Source organism: Macaca mulatta, chromosome 18, assembly GCF_049350105.2.
Source record: "Macaca mulatta isolate MMU2019108-1 chromosome 18, T2T-MMU8v2.0, whole genome shotgun sequence".
Classification (NCBI taxonomy): Eukaryota; Metazoa; Chordata; class Mammalia; order Primates; family Cercopithecidae; genus Macaca; species Macaca mulatta.
In genome coordinates, this window is record NC_133423.1 from 19,287,884 (window position 1) to 19,308,831 (window position 20,948).

The 20,948-nt window shown below is 41.0% G+C and overlaps 1 long non-coding RNA gene and 1 pseudogene across 2 annotated transcripts in view; both read left to right on the top strand.

Moving 5' to 3' along the window:
- LOC144336465 (uncharacterized) overlaps window positions 1-20,948 on the top strand; it is a 146,585-nt gene that overhangs the window by 102,461 nt on the left and 23,176 nt on the right. The gene's annotated exons all lie outside the window — the stretch shown is intronic.
- Window positions 10,894-11,246, top strand: LOC100423798 (U6 snRNA-associated Sm-like protein LSm6 pseudogene; annotated as a pseudogene).

Here is a 20,948-nt window from a genome sequence, read left to right on the forward strand (position 1 = left end):
ATTTTACAACATGTCTGGAGAGAAGGCAGAAGGGAGACAGAACATGCTAGGTGGAAGCCCTCTCCTTCTTGTCCCTTGCAAACTGGGAATGGAAGTTCTTGAGAATATCTTCCACAACTTTTCAACATCACTTTATCAGCTTCTATGTCAGAAGCTCAACATTCAACGTAAAACTCATAGGTCCTGCAAGGTAATATTTCTAGTCGAGTTTACCTTGTCTGTGAAAAGCCAGACTCCTGAGACTGAATGCCATATGCAAACATTGACATGCACTTGGACAACAGAATAGGCAGGGGAAAATTAACAGCCCTTTCGTTATTGGCTTTGTAAACCCAAACCTATAAAATTTCTTCCAGTCAGGGAGTGAATATGCCCATCTAAAGGATAAGAAGACTGAGGCACAGTGTGGTCATGGAACTAGGGTATGATCCTTCCAAGAGGGGCCTGGGTGAGCATCTGGTTCTCGTTTTAGATTTCAGCTGCTCGTATCACCACCTCTCCCAAACTGCAAGTACCAAAACTGTTGCCTGCAGCCTCATATTTTATGCTGATAATAACAAAATTTCTTTGGAGAGTAAAGAAAATTTTAATACAAAAGATGAGACATTATGACCGTCAGGCTCAAGAAGGGCTACAAAAGAGAGGGAACTCAGATTAGTGTTCTAAGTGCTGTTAAAATGGACATCAAACCATCCTTGAAAGTGAGGAGAGGTTCAGAGACAGACCGATTATGTCTAAAGACCGTCCCCTTGCTCCTACCCCAACCTCTTCACAATTCTAGTTGCCCAGAAGCCCAGTCCTTGTCCCAGCTCAGGGCAATAGAGTGGTTTGTCTAAGCATGCTTCTCTGGGCCACTTATGGATACTTCCTCTCCAGTTTGCAATAATTCTGTGTGGAACCTCAAGGTCCACAGAAAGGCCCAATGGTGGTCACTTTGCCATGACATCAGTGAAACTTACATACAAGGTGTTGCAGGTTGGGTCCATAGGAAGCACAGGAAGAATAGCTTGCGGGAAGTTGTTGAGGAATGCTCTCAGAATGGACACTGACAGGGAAAGGGCAGGAAACAGGACTGAAGGAAGAGGGTAAGGGTGAGTAATAGTGTGAGTAAAGACATAGAGACAGGAATAAAATCAATCTGTTTGATCACGGTGTAGGATGACGTCAGAGCAACAGGATAAAAGCCTGCAAAAGGATATTGAGGCAAGATAGTTGGAGATGATATCAAGAGCCAGGGTAAAGTTCTGATCCAATAAAGAATGCTGAACAAGAGAGGAATCTAAATGCCAAGAGTGAACAGGAATGTTGAAGCCATGGGAAACTCTAAGGAGGAAGACCTGAGGAGATATAGGTCAGAAAAAGGCAAGCTCTTTGGATTAGCTCCAAATGAGAGATGGAAGTTGGGAGGTTAAGGGTTAGTCAGATCAGATATTTCTAAATAAATATGCATTGTGCACTTATCATTCCTTTATATCTTCCTGGGGTTTAAAAAGATTATTCTTCTTTTGACTTTTAGGACTCCTACTTTTCAATTTAAGATTAGAAATTTTTCAGGTTGGGACTGATGAAACTCAAAACATGCCACCCCCAAATATGGCACCTTAGCATATTAATTATTTTTTTGTTGTTGAGACAGGTCTAACTCTGTCACTTAGGATGCGGAGCACAATCACAGCTCACTGCAGCCTCAATCTCCAGGGCTTAGATAATCCTCCCACCTCAGCCTCCCAAGTAGCTAGGACTACAAGTGTGCACCAGCAAACCTGGCTAGCTTTAATTTTTTTTGTTTGTTTGGTTTTTTGTTTTTTGTAGAAATGGTGCCTTGCTATGTCTCCCAGGTGGTCTCAAACTCCTGGGCTCAAGCAATCCTCCCACTTCAGCCAAAGTGTTGGCATCACAGGCATGAGTCATTGCACCCAGCTCACATATTGAATATTTTAAACTCATGTAATTTGAGAACATGGCAGACGCAGGAAGACTGGAGTAAAACAGATTATAAGACACTCCTGTGAGTGGTGCCTTCCCTATGCCCAGGGAGAAGGAACATCCTGTCTCCAAAGACAAGGAGACACAGAAGAATCGGAGAAACAGGTCTTGCTAAGTTCCCCCAGTTTATTACTGTTAGCTTATACTCCTTGCCCTATTCTATTTCTCCATGACTATCCATTCTTCATCAAACCTACTGTGAAAAAGTACTTAGGTTTAGCTGATTCTTTAGGGCTTCATTTCCTTATAAAGGCTCCTGTGTTATGAAGATTAATTTGTATGCTTGTCTCTTGTTCGTCTGTCTTTTGTTACAAGGGCCCAGCCAATGAACCTAAGATGAGTAGAGGAAAAGGTATTTTTCCTTCCATAAAGAGCGATCCTATAATTACTGAAAGAAAGGTCATGAATGCCCTGCACTGTGGGCTGGAAGGGGAGAGGATGAAGTGAATTTTCAAACATTTTCCTTGAAGGCAGAAAAATTTCACTGGCTCCTTATAAAGAATTAACAATCCTCAGTGTTCTCTTAGAGACCCCACTCTCTTCCACTGTAACAGCAAATTTTTATTTATTTGGTAGGGCAGCCATAACAAAATACCACAGAATGGGAGGCTTAAATAACAAAAGTTAATTTTCTTACAGTTCTGGAGGTCAGAAGTTCAAGATCAAGGTATCCATAGGGTGGTTTCTGCTGAGGATTGTAGACGGCTGCCTCCTCACATGGCCTTTTGTCTGCGTGTGTGGGGGGAAGGGGGGGAGGGAGAGAAACAGAGAGAGAGAGAGAGAGAGAGAGAAAGAAAGAGAGAGAGAGATCTGGGGTTTCTTCCTCTTTTTCTGAGGACCCCAGTCCTATTGGATTAGGGCTTCACGCTAATGACCTCATTTAATCTCCTTAAAGGCCCTATCTTCAAATATAATCTCATTAGAGGTTAGGACTTCAACGTATGAATTTGTGAGGAGACACAATTCAGTCTGTAACAACAAATAACTCAATTCATGAGCCAGACATCTCTGATCATCTCAGAACCAGCCCTTGCTTGTTCTAAGCTTTCTAAGTCTTTCTAATTGACCATCACCATTATTTATTGCCCCTAAATCATTGTGTCAGAGCAAAGGTGATTCTTACCTTAGTAGTCCTTTATATTTTCTGAGGAAACAAAATGGTAGAAGAATTTCCTTACCATCCTCACTTTTATGGTACTCAGGGCTTAAATAAAGTTCATTATCACGAACGAAGAGGACTATAAACTATTTTGATTGGTCATGTTTATAAACTTTTGATCATACAACCCTGATGTATGTATTTATAAGTTTATAAATTATATACACACACATATGCATATATATAGTGTGTATCTCTCTTCCTCCATACACACATACACACACACACACATAAATGGATGAAAAGAGTCAAACTCTGTAAAATATTTGAAAAGATTTATTCTGAGCCAAACGTGAGTGACTATGGCCAATAACAAAGACCTCAGGAGGTCCTGGTAACATGTGCCCCTGGTGGTTGGGATGCAGCTTGGTTTCATGCATTTTAGGGGGTCATGAAACATCAATGAAATACATTTGAGAAATACATTGCTGTCCAGAAAGGCATAATGCAGAGTGGGGGTGGGGTGTAGTGTTTCTAAGCTATAGGTAAATTTAAACTTTTTTCTAGTTGACAATTAGTTGAGCTTGTCTAAAGATCTAGGATCAATAGAAAGGAAATGTTCAGATTGTGGAGACCAAAGTTCTTTTGAAGTCTCATAGTGGCTGTCCTTAGAGACAATAGATGACAAATGTTTCTTATTCAGACCTTTGAAAGGTACTAGACTCTCAGTTAATCTCTACAGTATTGGGAGGGCCTGGAAGAAAAAGATCTAGCTATATTAATAGAGATTCTTTACAGATGCATTTTTCCCCACAAAGGACAGCTTTGCAGGGCCATTTCAAAATATGGCAAAGAAACATGTTTGGGGGTAAAATATTTTGGTTTTCTTCCTCGTCATGTAATGTTATGCCAGTCAGATTGGAAAGTAAGTCACAATATATAGGGTTAAATAAAACTCACCTGATGAGAATTTGTGGTTTGTGGGGCATGACTCCCCACACTCCTTAGATATTTGAACAAGATAAGAAAAAGTCATATCTTAGTCCTTGGACTGTGTGGGTCCACTTATATTCACATATTTTTAAAACCAAATGCTGATTGAAAATACATTATTTAAAATGCTTGTATATAGAGATCTGGCTCTTCATGTAGGAGGAGTTCCAGTCTGGAGGGCTGACTGCTGGACTTGAGTGTGCACAGATTTTGACATATGCTGGGGACTTGAAATTGTAACAGTTAAAGAAAGAGGAAAGAAACACAAAACTCAACAGTCAAAGATGGGTTTATTTTGGAGAATAAACCTGAGAGGGGCTTCTGGCTGATTTTGGTCAGGAGTACTCTCTCTTACAGACTGAGTATTTATTGGTGAGACAGCTTATCAGAAGCTTGGAATGTTTCTGTGTGTGGGAGAAGTTTACGGAGGGGTTGGAATGTCTCCGGCTGGAGGGGAGGTTATCTTGGGGCTGGCATGTCTCTTGTCAGGGAGGGGTTTACCTTATGGTTGGAATATTTCTGGTCAGAGGCGTTGTTTGTGGTTTATGGTCATGCGGACTTTAGCCATTAGGCTGATGCCCTTTGGATTTAGGCGGTTTTTTATCAAGGGGAATTTTAGAATGGCGGTGCTTGTCCAAGATGGCAATGCCCCTGCTCTGTCAATTCAGACCCTATATTATAGAAAGGATGAGGAGTGGCATGTTCTTTCTGGCTACTTCCTGCTGACAAGGGGATAGAGAGTTTTCTGGTCTCAGATTGCCTGCAGGGAAGTAATGCCATCTGTAGATGTTTTTGGGTAGTTGTCTGTGAAATGACCATGATCCTGTCAGTTAAAAATCTTTGAAAAAGGTTAATTAGGCAGGGTAAGAACATTAGTCCCAGCCACATTATTAGGAGAGGGCCCAGGAATGGGATGACCCATGCTATGATTTTGTTCCCAAACCAAGATTCTATTTGGTTGTTTTGGTATTCCCTTAGATTTTTAGCCCTTTCTTTAAGTTTTTCAGCAGCATCTCTTACTAGGCCTGATTGGTTGATATAGAAACAACATTCCTCATCCAATAAGAGGCATAGGCACATGATTGGAAAGGCCCATGTGTTATTTTCTGTTATAACCATTATTCCTGCGATGAGGATAATAATTAAGCAAAATGCTACAGTAACTGAGATTCTCTGTCTGATATTCTACCCTTAGGGTGCTAGAGTATATAGTCCTACTGCAAATAGTAGACTGAGTAAAGCAATTTCCACAAGGGTGGTGTAGTAAATAATTTCCATTAGAAGTTTTAATATTTGGCTTAAAAGGAGAGGTAGCAATGACAAAAGTAGGGGTGAAACTGAGTAAGATGAGTTACTCACTTAGTTACTTATTTTTTATGATTTTCAGCTTAAGATTTCCTATTTCTTTACATTGATATTTAGAATGTTCATTTGGGGTGTCAGAGGTTACTTCCTCAGCTTTCCAGGCTTTGACTTGAGTGCAATGTATCCAGGAGTTGATTCCTATAACAGATACCATCTCAATTACCCTCAGTGCCATGGACTCACTAGACGTGGGGGTGAAGGATTCTGGGCACTCTCAGTTATTAGTTGTCAGCACCAGCAGTGAAGAGATTTCCTCCTGTGATGGTCAGGGGGCTTAGAGGCAGCGCCTGCTGAAACAGTTAGTTTTCAGTTCATAGGGCTTTAGGAAAGCACAGCTTATTTTGGAAACTTGTAGCCAGAAGAAAATAGAATTTAATTTAAACTGTAGAAAATAATAAACATTGAAAAACATTAGGCAACACTAGAATTTAACAACACTTGTGCTATAGTTTTTGAGACATAATTTTCTCTCTCCAGTTTCCCATTTTAATTAAAAGACAAATCATGATAGGACTGGTTTGCTTTATTATACTTGGTTTAATTATTTGCATACAGTACAGCAAGAATAATTATTTGTTACATAGGCCTTTTAAACTGGCTTTGATGGAACTTTGTTCTGTAGAAGGAATCTGAGATAAGACCTTTTTAAAGCCAAGCTCAGACATGGATTTGTACCATCAAATACCTACGAGTTGGGTGAATTTCTCTCCTCTTGAGGTTCCAAGATAACTTGGGGTTCCTGGCCTGTTCAGAAAGTGACATCGTTTACTTACCACAGATCAGAAATGCTGTACAGGGACTGTGTACACAGAATATGAGGCCAGTTTCCGGGGGCTTTATTGGCTTCATAAGGCAAGTTTGGTTCCTTAAAGGAAAGCACACCATTCCAGTCAAAGCCTTGGTAAACATAACCAGTTTTTCCAATTGTGGCCTGTTACAAAAGAAAACAGATTCTTATTGTACTTATGCAAATAACTATGTTGCCATAACTTAAGAATACTCACAGTTTCCAATTTCCAGAGAAAATCAGGTAGAGAGAAACAAGTATGCTCCAAATTTTGTTCATGGGAGTATACTAAATTGTTAAAAGCTATCAATAGCTCAAAAGAAAAGTTTCTTTGGTTTTGAAAAGCAAAACAAATGATTAGCTATATTTTAAGCTAAATGCCAAAAAGATCACTCCAGTCTCCTGTTAGTTCACTTCATGCAGTTAATTCCTGTCCTGCTTGATATTAATGAACATTTTAGCTCTTCAAGACTCCTGAACATTCTTCTCTATTCCGATGTCACAATCGCCAAAGTTAACAGAAATCTGCATCCAAGAGCACTTGTAAGAGCTTTATAGCTGATTATAAAACGACCTTTTAAAGAGGACCAAAACTTGACAACAATTGTTTATGGATGACAAAAAGTTTTAGGGTAGCCATAAAGTCACAATTGACAAGGATATCTGTTACCTTTGTGGCACACAGTAATTTAAACATAACAAGTATAATTATTACTGATAACATACACTAAGATATATCAGAATTATAGGAGTCTCCGTCTCCTATAACTTTGAAACACATACCAATAATATATTTATACAAATATAGCCCAAAAAACACCATTTTATATTTGACAATGTTTCCTATTATGACTTTATACCAAATAAGCCAAACTTTACCTTTATATTAGTGGGCTATTAATGTTAAATACAATTTTAATAAAACCTTGTAGACACATTTACCCAATTTTAATATTGGACCGTTAAGGTAAGACGTTTATGAACCCTTTTTAACGCTTTATAACTTTTGTTAAAGAGCAGATTAGTGCTTTAAGTGAAATCCGTTTTGCTTTTACTTTAATGTTCAATTTACAGAAAAACTAGATGATACCCCTTCAACTTTAGCCGATACATTTACACACAGCATTTCCTTTACAATTAACCTAAAACTTTCTTAAACCTTCATTTTTATTTTATTCAACTTAGAACAATTCTTTAACCTTTTAATCTAGGTAAAAATCCACGTTCTCGTGCCTCCTTGTATAATACTTTGCCAAAAGTATACGCAAACTGTTTTCTCAATAGTCTTACATACATGTTACATTGTTAACTTTTAGCAACCTTTAGTTTTGTTGGTAAGTTTGGGATTTTAATTATGTACTAGGTGTAGAGCCTAGGACCTTGACAGAAGTGCAGGTAAGGTCCGACTCATTCCAGCATTTAACTCCATGTGTTCTAGGTCTCACCTAGCTGCAAACCAGCCAAGTTGTAGAGCTAACAGTTATAGTGGCATTTTATAAAGCATTCAGGAAGCCTAATCACTTTTAAATTGTGTAACATTTCTTGCATAAATTGCCTTTTGTAAAATGTTTCCTGATTTACACAGACAATTCCTGACATGCCTCAACTTTCTGACTTGTAAATATCCCTCTCTTTAAACAACCAGTTAATTTACTTTAGGGTAAGAATTTACCATATAAGATTCTTTTCATATAAATTCTCTTTTTTTATTTTAAAGATAGCAGTCCTTTCCCCAAACAAGCTTCCTTCATGTCTATGGGCTAGGCTGCCTAAGGACACAAGATTAGAAGTTAGAGTATTTCACTAAATAGTTCAAGATGTAGCTATCTTTACTAAACCAATATTAATGTTTCATTTATTTAAAAATTACATAAGCAAAGATTATTCTGTTTGGGTTGAGTTATAGTTTTGTAGCCTCTATGCCAAATTTTGACAATTTATAGTATTTGGCAGAGGTAAGTATGAAATTGCTTGATCAATAAATGCAAACAAAAACTGTATGCTGGCCACTCTTAAGACATTTCTAATCTTACAGTACCAGTAAGTTTTAAAGATTAAAGTCACGTGAACTGAAAGGTTTCACAGCTTTTACTTTTCCCTTAAAAATATTTGGTTTAAGCACTTATTTTTCTTAGGCCAATTAATTAGAGCCTTTTTAATAGACACTGCACACATAACGCATATATAGCCACACAGACACCCAGAAGAAGATCCAGTAGTTATAAGATTGTTTTTTTCTAATTTCCCAATTGGATTATTGGCCTTCCGATGAGACCCTTTGAGAACAGGGCTAGGAAAACAGTTTCCAGGGCCTAATAAACAAGTATAACTGGAAGACAAAGGCAGATTTGGGGAGGTACTTATCCACCTCCAATTCCAGGGATTCCATGAGGAAAACAGATTTTTCCCAAAATGGGATTTGTGGTGCCTTTTCTGTTTTCCCAAGGAGTTCCAGGCCACCAGAAGTCATTTTCGGGTTCTTCATACACTCACCAAGAGTGGCAAGGCAGAGTGGAGAAAAGTAATTGAGTTGACCGGGAAAACCTTTTCCAAGAAAACATGATTTATGAAGAGAAAAACCTAAAGGCCTTTGAATATACTCATAGCTTCAATCTGCAACAAATCAGACATGGAGAAAGGGACATGAACATGAGCAAAGCCTTCAACCCCAGCTGCTTCCCAGAGAGGGAGAATGGCAGAGGTGGTTTGAGCAGTTTTAAAATGGGTAACAGATGGAGAAGTAGGAGTGGAGTTTGGGGCTGAAGGCTTGGGGGCAGGAGGGGCCACCAGGGTGGAGGGTTCAGATGGGCGAGGAGAGGATGCAGAGGGGTGAGAATACAGAGGGGGGTCATGTGCAGGATCAAAAGGAGTTTTGGAGGAGGGAGAGACCCAGGGGGGGTTTTCATTAAGAAGAAAGATTTCATGAGGGGTGCAAGCTTGACACAGAGAAGGCTGGGATCTAAGGTAGAAGTAGAAGAAAGCCTGAATATAGAAAACCTCTTGCCATTTGCCATTCCTGGTTATAAAGTTGTTAAGGTTCCTGAGAATTTGAAAGTCAAAGGTGCCATTTTTGCGCCATCAGCTGACATTATCTAATTTGTTTTTTTTTTGGTTTTTTTTTTTGTTTTTTTGAGACGGAGTCTCGCTCTGTCGCCCAGGCTGGAGTGCAGTGGCGCGATCTCGGCTCACTGCAAGCTCCGCCTCCCGGGTTCCCGCCATTCTCCTGCCTCAGCCTCCTGAGTAGCTGGGACTACAGGCGCCCGCCACCGCGCCTGGCTAATTTTTTGTATTTTTAGTAGAGATGGGGTTTCACTGTGGTCTCGATCTCCTGACCTTGTGATCCGCCCGCCTCGGCCTCCCAAAGTGCTGGGATTACAGGCTTGAGCCACCGTGCCCGGCCTGACATTATCTAATTTGTATTGGGGCCAGGTCATATTCCAATAAAAAACTAAATGCCCAAGCCAAACTTGCAAGGTTGTGAAGGGACAGCCCCGTGGGAAGGATGTAGGAATGTGGGATTGTTCGGCACCTATGTGGACTGGTGAGAAGAAGCTGAGGGTGTCTGTTTTTGTTCTAGGCATCCCCAGACAAAGGACAGAGACCTGGAATCCCCTTTCTATAAAGGACACTCAAACTAAGAAGGAACTGGGCATTCCCAAGATTTTCTCTAGCTTAGCCCTATTGGTCCTCTGAGGACCAGGGCAGCAGAACTTATTTTTCCCAGGTACCACTAGAAAGCCAGGGGAGGGCAGATCTTACCAGTCAGCTGGATTAGTGTCTGATGTTGGATGTTCTGGCTGGAACTGGCAAAGGGCCTCTAGGACTGGAGCCACATGAGGGAGGGAGGGAGGTGGAGAGAGTGAGTGAGTGAGCGCTAGAAGAGTGTGAGAGAGAGAAAAGAGAGGATGAGGGAGGAGGAAGGGAGTGAAATACCTGTTGTGGGTGGTCAGAGGTGGATTGCTGAGACCTGAGGGTTTTGAGGGCTCACTGGAGAGTAACCCCAGCCCGAGTCTCGCAGTCCCCTTCAGGTTAGTTGTCCTCTTCATACAAATTGCTCGAAAAGTGAAGTGAGAGCCAAGACAGGGTGGGTGACCAGAGACTCTCAGGATCCAGCAGGATGAGCAGCTGCTGTCCACTGCTTCCAGGGTTGCAAGAAGCCTCTACCCCCAACACCCATCCCGGGTTTCGGCACCCAATGTAAGAGTTAAAGAAAGAGGAAAGAAACACAAAAAGCGGCTCAACAGTCAAAGACAGGTGTATTTTGGAGAATAAACTTGAGAGGGGCTTCTGGCCAATTTTGGTCAGGAACACTCTCTCTTACAATCTAAGAGTATTTACTGGGGAGAGAGCTTTCCGGCTGGTGGGGAGGTTACCTTGGGGCTGGCATGTCTCTGGTTGGGGAGGGGTTTATCTTATGGCTGGAATGTTTCTGGTTGGAGATATTATTTGTGGTTTATGGTCATGCTGACCTTAGTCATTAGGCTGATGCCCTTTGGATTTAGGCGGTTTTTAATCAAGTGGAACTTTAGAATGGTGGTGCTTGTCCAAGATGGCGATGCTCTTGCTCTGTCAGAAACCAATCCTTCAAGAATATTAAAGGACCACTGTATATCATGTAGTCTTGCTAGAATGTCATATTGCATTGTAATATAGACATAAAATACTAAAAAGTAAAGAAAATGCAAGTAAAGGTTCTGGCTGCTATTGTCTATAGAGCACAGGCTTATAGGGCACCTGGAGTGAGGGTTCTGGATCCCAGGCACGAGGATTGTTAAAATGAGTCTTCAGAAGCAAACCTCTGGTGACTCTTAAAGCAAATCATGGGTCAGCCAACTGTGGTAAAATTAAATTCAGAGTGGATTATCGAGGTGTCCTGGCTTGCCTGGATGGCTACATGAATACAGCCCTGGAGCAGGCAGAAGAGTATATAATGGACAACTGAAGAATAAGCATGGGGCTGCAATTAGCCACAGAAACCATGTGTTCTACATTGGTGCACAGAAGAAAAGGATGTGATGACACCAAGAGAACAATGCTTTTCATACATGGATTTAGTTTTTATGGAACCTTTTTCCCTTTTTTGCTTCTTTTGTGATATAATTTGTCCAGGTTTTTATAATAGTTGGTGAGTTTTCGCTGACATGTAAGATAAATGTATACAACTGAGGATTGAATTATGAAGTATTCTTTCACATTTAAGTTTCCCTCATTTTCTTTTACCTTGTGCCAATGTACAGAATGCTAAAATAATATTTTATAGAAAGACAAACTAAAAGTAAAAATAAATGTAACTTAAAAATAAAGCAAGGCCAGGAGTGGTGGCTCATGACTGTAATCTCAGCACTTTGGGTAGCTGAGGCAGGCAGATGACTTGAGCCCAAGAGTTCGAGATCACATGGGCAACATGCCAAAACCCCATTGCTACAAAAAATGCAAAAATTATCCAGGCATGCTGAAGTGCGCTTGTAGTCTCAGTTACTCGGGAGGCTGAGGTGGGAGGATCACCTGGGCCTGGGTTGTGGTGAGCTGTGATGGTGCCATTGCACTGCAGCCTGAGAAACGGAGTGAGATCCTATCTCAAGAAATAAATAAATAAATAAATAAATAAATAAATAACAATAAAGTGAAATGACAATTTCTTCTTACACTTCACTCTGAAGACCAATGTGCTGGAAGGTGGCTTTGCTCAGGGTGTAGGGGGAAAATCCTAATGAATCTGGAGCCACTGATTTTAGGTCCTGGTTGTCCACTTATCCATTGTTATCATCTCCCCTTAGTTTCTTAGTTTCAGCAAAATAACAGATCTAGGAACCCCCAGGTAGCTGCAACAGGCTAAGATTCCTGACTGAGCTTTGCTCTATCTTGGAACCAAATCTATTTTGGTGAATATACAAAAATCATTGTGCCTTCCAGCAGCCCTAATAGAGGGAGGGCAGGCAGGGAAAAAAGTACAGTTGATGCTTCCTATACTAACTCTAGGCAGAGGGTCAAGGCTTTGATTTTTATCTTTGAAGAACCTTATTTAGCATTCAAAGCCAAAGATTGCCCTTTAGTTATGAAAATGTCTCAGTAGCTACTTGTCACCAGTCATTAAAGACTATTAGAAAAGGAGAGGAGAGTGAAATTTTTATTTACTTGCAAATAATCCAGGCTCCAGCATATTTAGAATGCAAACCCAGGTTGCCATCCAGTCACTTAGATATGAATTAAACCTTCTATCTAACAGCCAGTGTATTTGAAGCACCCTCCCCGGGGTAATAGGGTTTTATCTGAGGAGCCCTTTGGGAGAAAAAGGGAAAAGTCCAGGTCCTGAGAATAAAGCTTCTATTGCTATGCTAATGTGCCCTGAGCAGGTGTGAGTGGTAAGTTCTCCGCTCAGGCTTCCTCTGTACCAAGTTTGGGATACTTGTGGGGTGAAACGCCACACTCATACAGATATAAATATGAACTTGTGCTAAAGATTTTACTTAAACTGGTGAGGTGTAACAATCAGGTCAAAGGAAAAGTTAAAAAAAAAAAGCACTAACTCCCCCGAGTACAGGAACGTTGAAATTAATGTGCAAAAGGCCCCCCCACCAGATTATTTTACATTAGGAGAGAAAAGTCAATGGAATCTCTATCAGATAGGACAGAATTTACACGTCTATAGCCAAGAATTATTTTGCATTGTCATTAGTCTGACACAATCATAGATTCGTAAAATAGGTCCTAGACAATCAGATAACCCAGAGAGGGGTCCTCTAGAACCTAGGCAATACATAGATTTTCAATGAAGCACAAATTTGTCCCCATTGCTTAACCCCAGGGGCTAATGTGAAGGGTGCCCACTCGCGTTGTGCAGTGCAGGAGCTGGTGGGCCTATTTTATTTTCACAGTTCCTCATCTCTCCTCCCGTCATTTTCTTTGGTGTATTTGTTACCAGGGAGGGGTCCTGATCCAGACCCCAAGAGACGGTTCTTGGATCTCATGCAAGAAAGTCTCTGGGGAGAGTCCACAGAGTAAAGTGAAAGCAAGTTTATTAAAAAAGTAAAGGAATAAAGAGTGGCTACTCCATAGGCAGAGCGGCTCTGAGGGATGCTGGTTGTCTGTATTTATGGTTATTTCTTGATTGTATGCTAAATAAGGGGTGGATTATTCATCAGTTTTCTGGGAAAGCGGCGGTAGGGGGGGTTAGTTGGGAGGTGGGTGGCAACTCCTGAAACTGAGGGTTCTTTCCTTCACTTTTTAGACCATATAGGGTAACTTCCTGACCTTGTCATGGCATTTATAAACTGTCAAGGCGCTGATAGTGTCTTTTAGCATGCTAATGTATTGTAATTAGCATATAATGTGGGACGACCAGAGGTTACTTTCACTGCCATCTTGGTTTTGGTGGGATTTGGCTGGCTTCTTTACCACAAACTGTTTATCAGCAAGGCCTTTGTGACCTGTACCTTGTACCAACCTTCTGTCTCATCCTGTGACTTAGAATACCTAACCTCCTGGGAATGCAACCCAGTAGGTCTCAGCCTCATTTTACCCAGCCCCTATTCATGATGGAGTCACTCTGGCTCAAATGCCTCTGACGTCTAGAAGCTCTGGCTTGAAGTGCAGCCCTCAAGCAGAGCACCCACAGAGATGAACTCCTCTAAACGCCCAACATTTATAATATGCTTAGTTCCCTTAGTTCCTACTACTCTTGTGATAGCTGGGCAGAGACTGGAGAAGAAGGAAGATGTCTGTCACTCTTTTTACATTTCTATGGATGACCTCTTCTCTTTTGGGTACTGTATGAGGAGGCTGGGGTGAAGAAGAGATTAAAGGAAGGAAAAATAAGTTTCCTTTCCCCTTCATCGTTCTGAGATGGCGCTTTGTAACAAAAGACAGAATAAAAGAAAAACAAGCAGAAGTTTATTAACATGTCTGCCTCATGTGTACATTGGAGATACCCAGGAAGAAATAAGTACTTCTCAAAGATGTTACTTTGAGTTCAGGTTTAAATACCATCCTTATCTGAAACAAAAAAAGATGGGTGTGGGCAAAGCTAGTTGTGGGGAGGTATCCAGAAAAGCATGGTGTATTAGGCCATTCTCATATTGCTATTAAAAAAAAAACCCGACACTGGGTAATTTATAAAGAAAAGAGGTTTAATTGGCTCAAAGTTCTGCAGGCTATACAGGAAGCATGGTGCTGGCATCTGCTCAGTTTCTGAGGAGGCTTTGGGAAACTTCCATTCAGGGTTGAGGCAAAGGGGAAGCAAGCATTTCACACGGCCTGAGCAGGAGCCAGAGAGGTGCGGAGGTGCCATGCACTTTCCAACCACCAGATCTCATAAGCACTCACTCACTATCACAGGAGAAGTATCATGTAAATGGTGCTAAACCATTCATGAGAAATATACCCCTATAAGGCAGTCATCTCCCACTAGACCCCACCTCCAATGTTGGAGATTACAATTTAACATGTGATTTTAGGGGGACACAGATCCAAACCATTTCACATGGTAAATAAGAAAAAGTTTGTTATACAGATTTGTCAATAAGTTTGTTATGCAGATTTGCCTTCTCTGTTCAGAGTTTCCAGTGATTGAGAGTCATTCTTCTCTTCCTAATATAGAGTGGGAGACAACCTTAAATACGGAGATTTCCATCCTAGCATGCTGGCATGTGCTTGTAGTCCTAGTTACTTGGGAGATGAGAGCACAACTTGATCCCAGGAGATGGTGACCAATCTGCGCAACACAGTAATACCTTGTTTCTAAAAACAACAAAAAGAACAACAACAAGAAAACAGTCAACACAAATGGAGATTTCCTTCATAGATGTAAATTTCCTTACAATGAGTAACTTTTACTGTGTCAGAACTTCTCCTGGGTCTGCAGTTTCTTAAAATAATTATCTCAAAATAATCCTTATGCCAAAGAGGTATACTTTGGAGTGGCATATTCTGGAGTGGCATATTCCGGTCTCCAACAAGAGTATGGTGCAAAGTTCAGACTGGGCAACCAGCTGAGATGTGCCTACAGAGCTTTGGGGTGCTTGGCCAGAAACTATGTCCAAATCTTATGCTTTTTAACTACTTCGTTCAGCCAATTTGCACAGGGTAGGGTAGAGAGAGTGTCCAGTAGAGAAAGCAGAAGAGGAAAAGGTCCAAGACTAAAATGAGAGGCTTTGGGAACGTGTTTCTTTCCATGTAATGCTGAGGACGGTTGAATCCATGCCACCCAAGCTGCAAAGTAAACTTGAATAAAACAATATGCCACAAAATTAGTGCTCTCAAAACCCATCCTGTTGTCATAAGTTCTATCCATATAGTTTGATTTTCCTAGTCAAGTTAATTTTCAAAACAAAACAACACAAAACAAAGAGAAAACCTCTGCCTCAGCAGAAGAAACATGGGCAGGAGGTGGGTTTATCATCACTATAGGGAAAGCTGAACTTTCCTTCTAAAAGCTCAGTAATTGAGTTTGCTGAAATAAATTCACAAGAGACAGACTGACAGGAGAAAAGGCATACAACAGTATTAATGTGCAAGTGCACAAAAGGCATACAAAGTTTGAACACCTGAAGAAGGGCCAGATGGCTGAAACTTAAATACCCTCTTCATAAGGGAGAGCAAAGTGGGGGATGTAGACAATTTTAGAGGAAGAGTAAATGGTTTTTAGGGGAGATATATGGGCTCAAAGAATAGACAATAGCCTGGGACAAAGTTTCTCTGGGCTCTGGGGTAGATGGTGACAAGTTATGGGAAGGTGAGGGGCAGAACTGCACTGCAAGCAGAGGTTGTCTTGTTATGCTGATAAAGTCTCTCAGGTAACAGGCCTCAGAAGAATTGATAAAAGATCTGTACAGATGGGCATGGGAACAGCCTTCATGTTCTTCTTCAGTGACTAATCCCCTGACAATGAGATTTCAGACAGGGCTTTGAAGGTAATTGTGTTTCTTTTGGTAGTACTGTCCTCAGTCAGATAACTTCCCTAGGGAGAGCTCCTCCTTGTGCTTGGAGGAAGAAAAAAGGAAGGTCAGAGACACCTTGTTTCTGAGGCAGCTTCTAAGGCCTTCTAATTTCCTTTAATTCAAAGTGCTTAGCATGCCAAAGGACCATACTTTGGGGTATTGTTTTCTGAGCTTCAACACCACCTTAGTCTGAATAATCAGGCCTGGAATTTAAGCAGAAGAGTTCGTTATTCTAGCTGAGATCCCAAAGAGATGCATTCAGCAGTGACACCACCATTGCAAAATTATAACTGAGACAGTGAAAGAGATCTGAGCTAACCAACTCAATCTTGCTTCCAACCTCCAAGCTGTCCTTGTTCATTCCAGGGTGTAGGCCAAACTTACATTGGGAGGCACTAGTTTATAGTTTGAAACAAAGATGATAACAGCCCTTTACCCAAACAGACCCCTTCTTGCCTCTGGACTAGACTACCTTTATAGGACTAACCAATTAGCCAAAAGATTGAAAATTTTGGCTTAGGTGTCATACAATTGGAGGCTACAAGATTCTGACCCTCCCCAAATTGCTCCTGGGAATAACATCACTATTGGAAAATCTTAGATCAGTGCTTGAGATATTTTGCAGACCCTGAAATTGATGGACCAGCTGGCACCACCCAGACTGACAAACTGGCTCATCTGATTTTGTGCCCCCCTACCCCAGGAACTGACTCAACAGAAGAGCGCAGCTTTACTCCATATGATTTCATTTCCAACACAACCAATCAGCACTCCTGACCACTGGCCCCCAACCCACCAAATTATCCTTAAAAACTCTGATCCTTGAATGCTCAGGAAGACTGATTTGAGTAATAATAATTCAGTCTCCTGCACAGCCAGCTCTGTGTGAATAACTCTTTCTCTATTGCAGCTCTCCTGTCTTGATAAATTGGCTCTGTCTAGGCAGCAGGCAAGGTGAACCCACTGGGCAGTTACCATAGCCTCCACCTAATAGAATTCTAATTCGGAGACTCTTAGAAAGAATGAAGCCTTTCAGCCATCAGCATGGGAAGCATTTTGCTTAGCTTATCTCACCTAGGAACCATGCTCCACATAGTGTTTCATCCAGCTCCATCTTCATTAATTGAGCATATGGGGACCCACTTGGAATGAAGAGTCAGTATAAAGAGTAACTTGGGCCGGGCGCGGTGGCTCACGCCTGTAATCCCAGCACTTTGGGAGGCCGAGGCGGGCGGATCACAAGGTCAGGAGATCGAGACCATGGTGAAACCCCGTCTCTACTAAAAATAGAAAAAATTAGCCGGGTGCAGTGGCGGGCGCCTGTAGTCCCAGCTACTCGGGAGGCTGAGGCAGGAGAATGGCGTGAACCCGGGAGGCGGAGCTTGCAGTGAGCCGAGATTGCGCCACTGTACTCCAGCTTGGGCGACAGAGCAAGACTCCATCTCAAAAAAAAAAAAAAAAAAAAAAAAGAGTAACTTGAAGACATCTGAGATTCAACACGTACAGAAAGGAGCCTTCTTGAAGCATTCCTTATCTGACTAAAAGCAGGATCCTCCGGTAGATGAGATTGCCATAAATTCTCTCTTTAGGGCAGGTCTTTGGGAAACAGACTAAGAGTTAACCTACCACAGATTCCCTCTCCCAGGGAGCTTCATGACCATGAAGAAGACAGAAAGACCACTTATCACAAACTTTCTTATCTTTAATTTGTTCACCTAAAAATCCATCTATCATTCCTAAAGAAACTTATTTGTAATTCGCATAGATGCCTTTTCTTCCATCTTCCTTTTCTCTAGTAACTGAAGTACATAAGCCCCACATTCTAACCACTTCTTTACTGAGCACATTTACTGAGCACTCCTGCATGTATGCCCATTATATGAACAAATAAACTTGTTCTTCTGTTCATCTTTTTTTTTTTTTTTTTTTTTTTTCCAGTTTAATTTGCAGGCCTCCTAAGGAACACAGAAAAAGTTTTTCCTCCTCCACAAACTCCTGCTGTGTTCATTTGAACTAGGCATAGTGCCATGTACTGGGGTTGAGGTGTGGGGAACATAACCCACAAATATCAATGAAATATAATCTTTGCCCTTTAGGAGTAAATGGGAACTTCTTATTGGTGGAAACTGTTCTTTGCACTAGTAATGACCCATTTCAAAGGGTCATCCTTTCAGATCCTGTTTGAAGGTCTTAAATGCTCTTTTGAATTTGGGCTGGGGAGACACGTGGTATGAAATACAATGGAGATACAGGATGTTAGGTCAAACATGAGAAACATGGTGCAAGCTTTACCAGCTGTATGAGCCATGAAGTGCCCCAAGAACTTGGACAGCCCAGAAGTCTGTCACTAATCTTCCCCATTTGAGGAAGAGCTCTTGGCTTATGTTAGCATATTTGAGTTTCCCTGCAATCTAGATTAAACTCCTTTCAGAGGTGTTACAGAGCAGGGGTCCCCAACTGGTACCAGTCTGTGGCCTGTTAGAAACTAGGCCACAGGGGGGAGGTGAGTGGTGGGTGAGTGAGCGTTACTGCCTGAGGTCTGCCTCCTGTCAGATGAGCTGGGGCATTAGATTCTAATAGGAGCATGAACTGTGCAAGTGTGGAATGTAGGTTGTGCACTCCTTACAAGATGGGACAGTTTCAACATGAAACCTCCTCATCTGTGGAAAAGTTATCTTCCATGAAACCAGCCTCTGGTGCCAAAAATGTTGGGGACCTCTGTTGTAGAGTACATAGAAAGAACAATCAACATCTTTGCTAGAATGTATACAGCTTCTGAAGGCAAGGGAAAAAAAACCATTTTCCTCTCTCGTTCTAGGTTCAGTGACTAAAGCCCATAAATCAAACTGATGAAAGACAGATTAATGAGAGAGAGAGAGAAAACAAAAAACAAAAAACAACAAAAAAAGTTCTAATTGTATATGTATGCAGCAGAGAAAAGAAATGTGACTCCCAATCACAGAAAAAAAAAATGTGGCTCAAGGAGGCAGCCAGATGATTGAGATTCATATACCCTCTTATTAAGCAAAGGAAAAGGGGCTTGGGGCTTCTGTATGGGGAAGACAAGTTATGGGAAGGTGAGGGGAAGAAATGTATAGTAAATAAGGATTGCCTTGTTATGCAGATAAGAGTGTCTCAGTGATAAGAGTTGTATCCTGAGTAGCTTTCTTCCTGGTATGGAGGCACTTTTACAAATGAAAATTTCCTTATTAAATGTAAATTTTCTTTACAAAAGGGAAAATTTATTCTTTAGTTTTAGGCAGTTAGAGGAAATTAGAGCTCTTCCTCCATCTGCTGGTTCTCAATTGCCTTTAGCTCAAAATAATCCTCATGCCAAAGTGGCATATATTTTTGTAGGGGGTGGTAACATATTTAGCACCCTTCATATCCAAGCAAATCTAGACTCAGGTTAGAACATTTTCTCAAATGATGATGCATTTGGCTGACTAGTTGGCTAGACTGGGCAACAGATTTAAGAGTATTTGAGAAAAGGTCACTGCTCATTATGGCCTCAGCTATCCTGACACGCCTACCTCATGCTCCTTTTAAATTTCATACCGCTAATTTCCATTTAAACACTGCCTCTTCTTAGGGCTTATTAGAATTAGTTGTCTCCGGGCATTATATATTCAGCATTTTGTCTGTGTTCAAAATATCAGCTAAAGAGAAATTCTCCAAATTACAGAAGACATGATGGCATTCATTCTTTTAACAGCCTTATCTCACCAGTTTTGTGTTTTGCAGAGGAGAAGGCAGCTAGATTCCCTTCCTTTCATGTAACAAAACATAGAGAATAATAGGTCTTACAGCAAACCAGAAGCAAAATTACAATGAAGACAAATATTTGAGAATGCATCCAAGAAATTTTTGGGAAAAAGGTGTGCCCTGGGAAAATAGATTCCAATCAACACAAATTAATTTCTAGGAAAAAATTGTTAATATTTCCCCCCTCCTTTATTTCAGCATTGGCATTTTGATTATGGAATTCAATTCATGCCACAGAATGAGGGCATGGCTTGACCCTGTCCAATGCAAGTCTTGTTTGGGATGAAAAATAAAATTTGGTACTAATAAGGTGTCCGTACCTTAATGGATGAGAAATGAATAAGTTCTTCTGGTGCAGGTACCGTGTCTTATTCATCTTTATTCCTCCTGAAATGACAAGCCCAGTCACCTGTACATGGCAGATGATTGATAAAAGTTTACTGAACTGAATTACTGAAGACAAGTGAATCTTGGGATTTGACGTGTGCTCTTAATCTTTTGAGGCTGTTGTCAAGGACAAGCATGAGTCTTTTCTGGGAATGTGTATTCCTTCTTATTTTTAACTGTGTACCTGAAGGTTTATACATGGTTACTTAATCAGCATGGCGTAAAATCCAAGGAAATAGCTCATTTACATTGTGCTTTATTTAAATTAGACCTGGGGAGATCTTACTCAGCTTACTTCATTATTAATAAATAATGAATCTATTCAGGAAGGAGACGTCAGTGCTGGGGTGAGGGAGGGCTAGTTGCAACCAGGTAGACTGCTAACATTTTAGTGAGGGCTGAGTACTACAAACACTGTGTATAAGCAATTTGTGGAGTAAGTTTTAATTGTAGCCTTGTCTTGGAGTCAAGGAATGACCAGATCAGTGATTGGTTGTTTCTATGTCTCATACCCAGAGTCTAGTTTTCCCCCTGTTAAAGTTATGACCAGGAAACAACTGTGCTTTCTGCAAAACTGGGAAAGCACTTGCAATGGTCAGGCTTGAGTGTTGTATGTAGCAAAGCAAAGTTG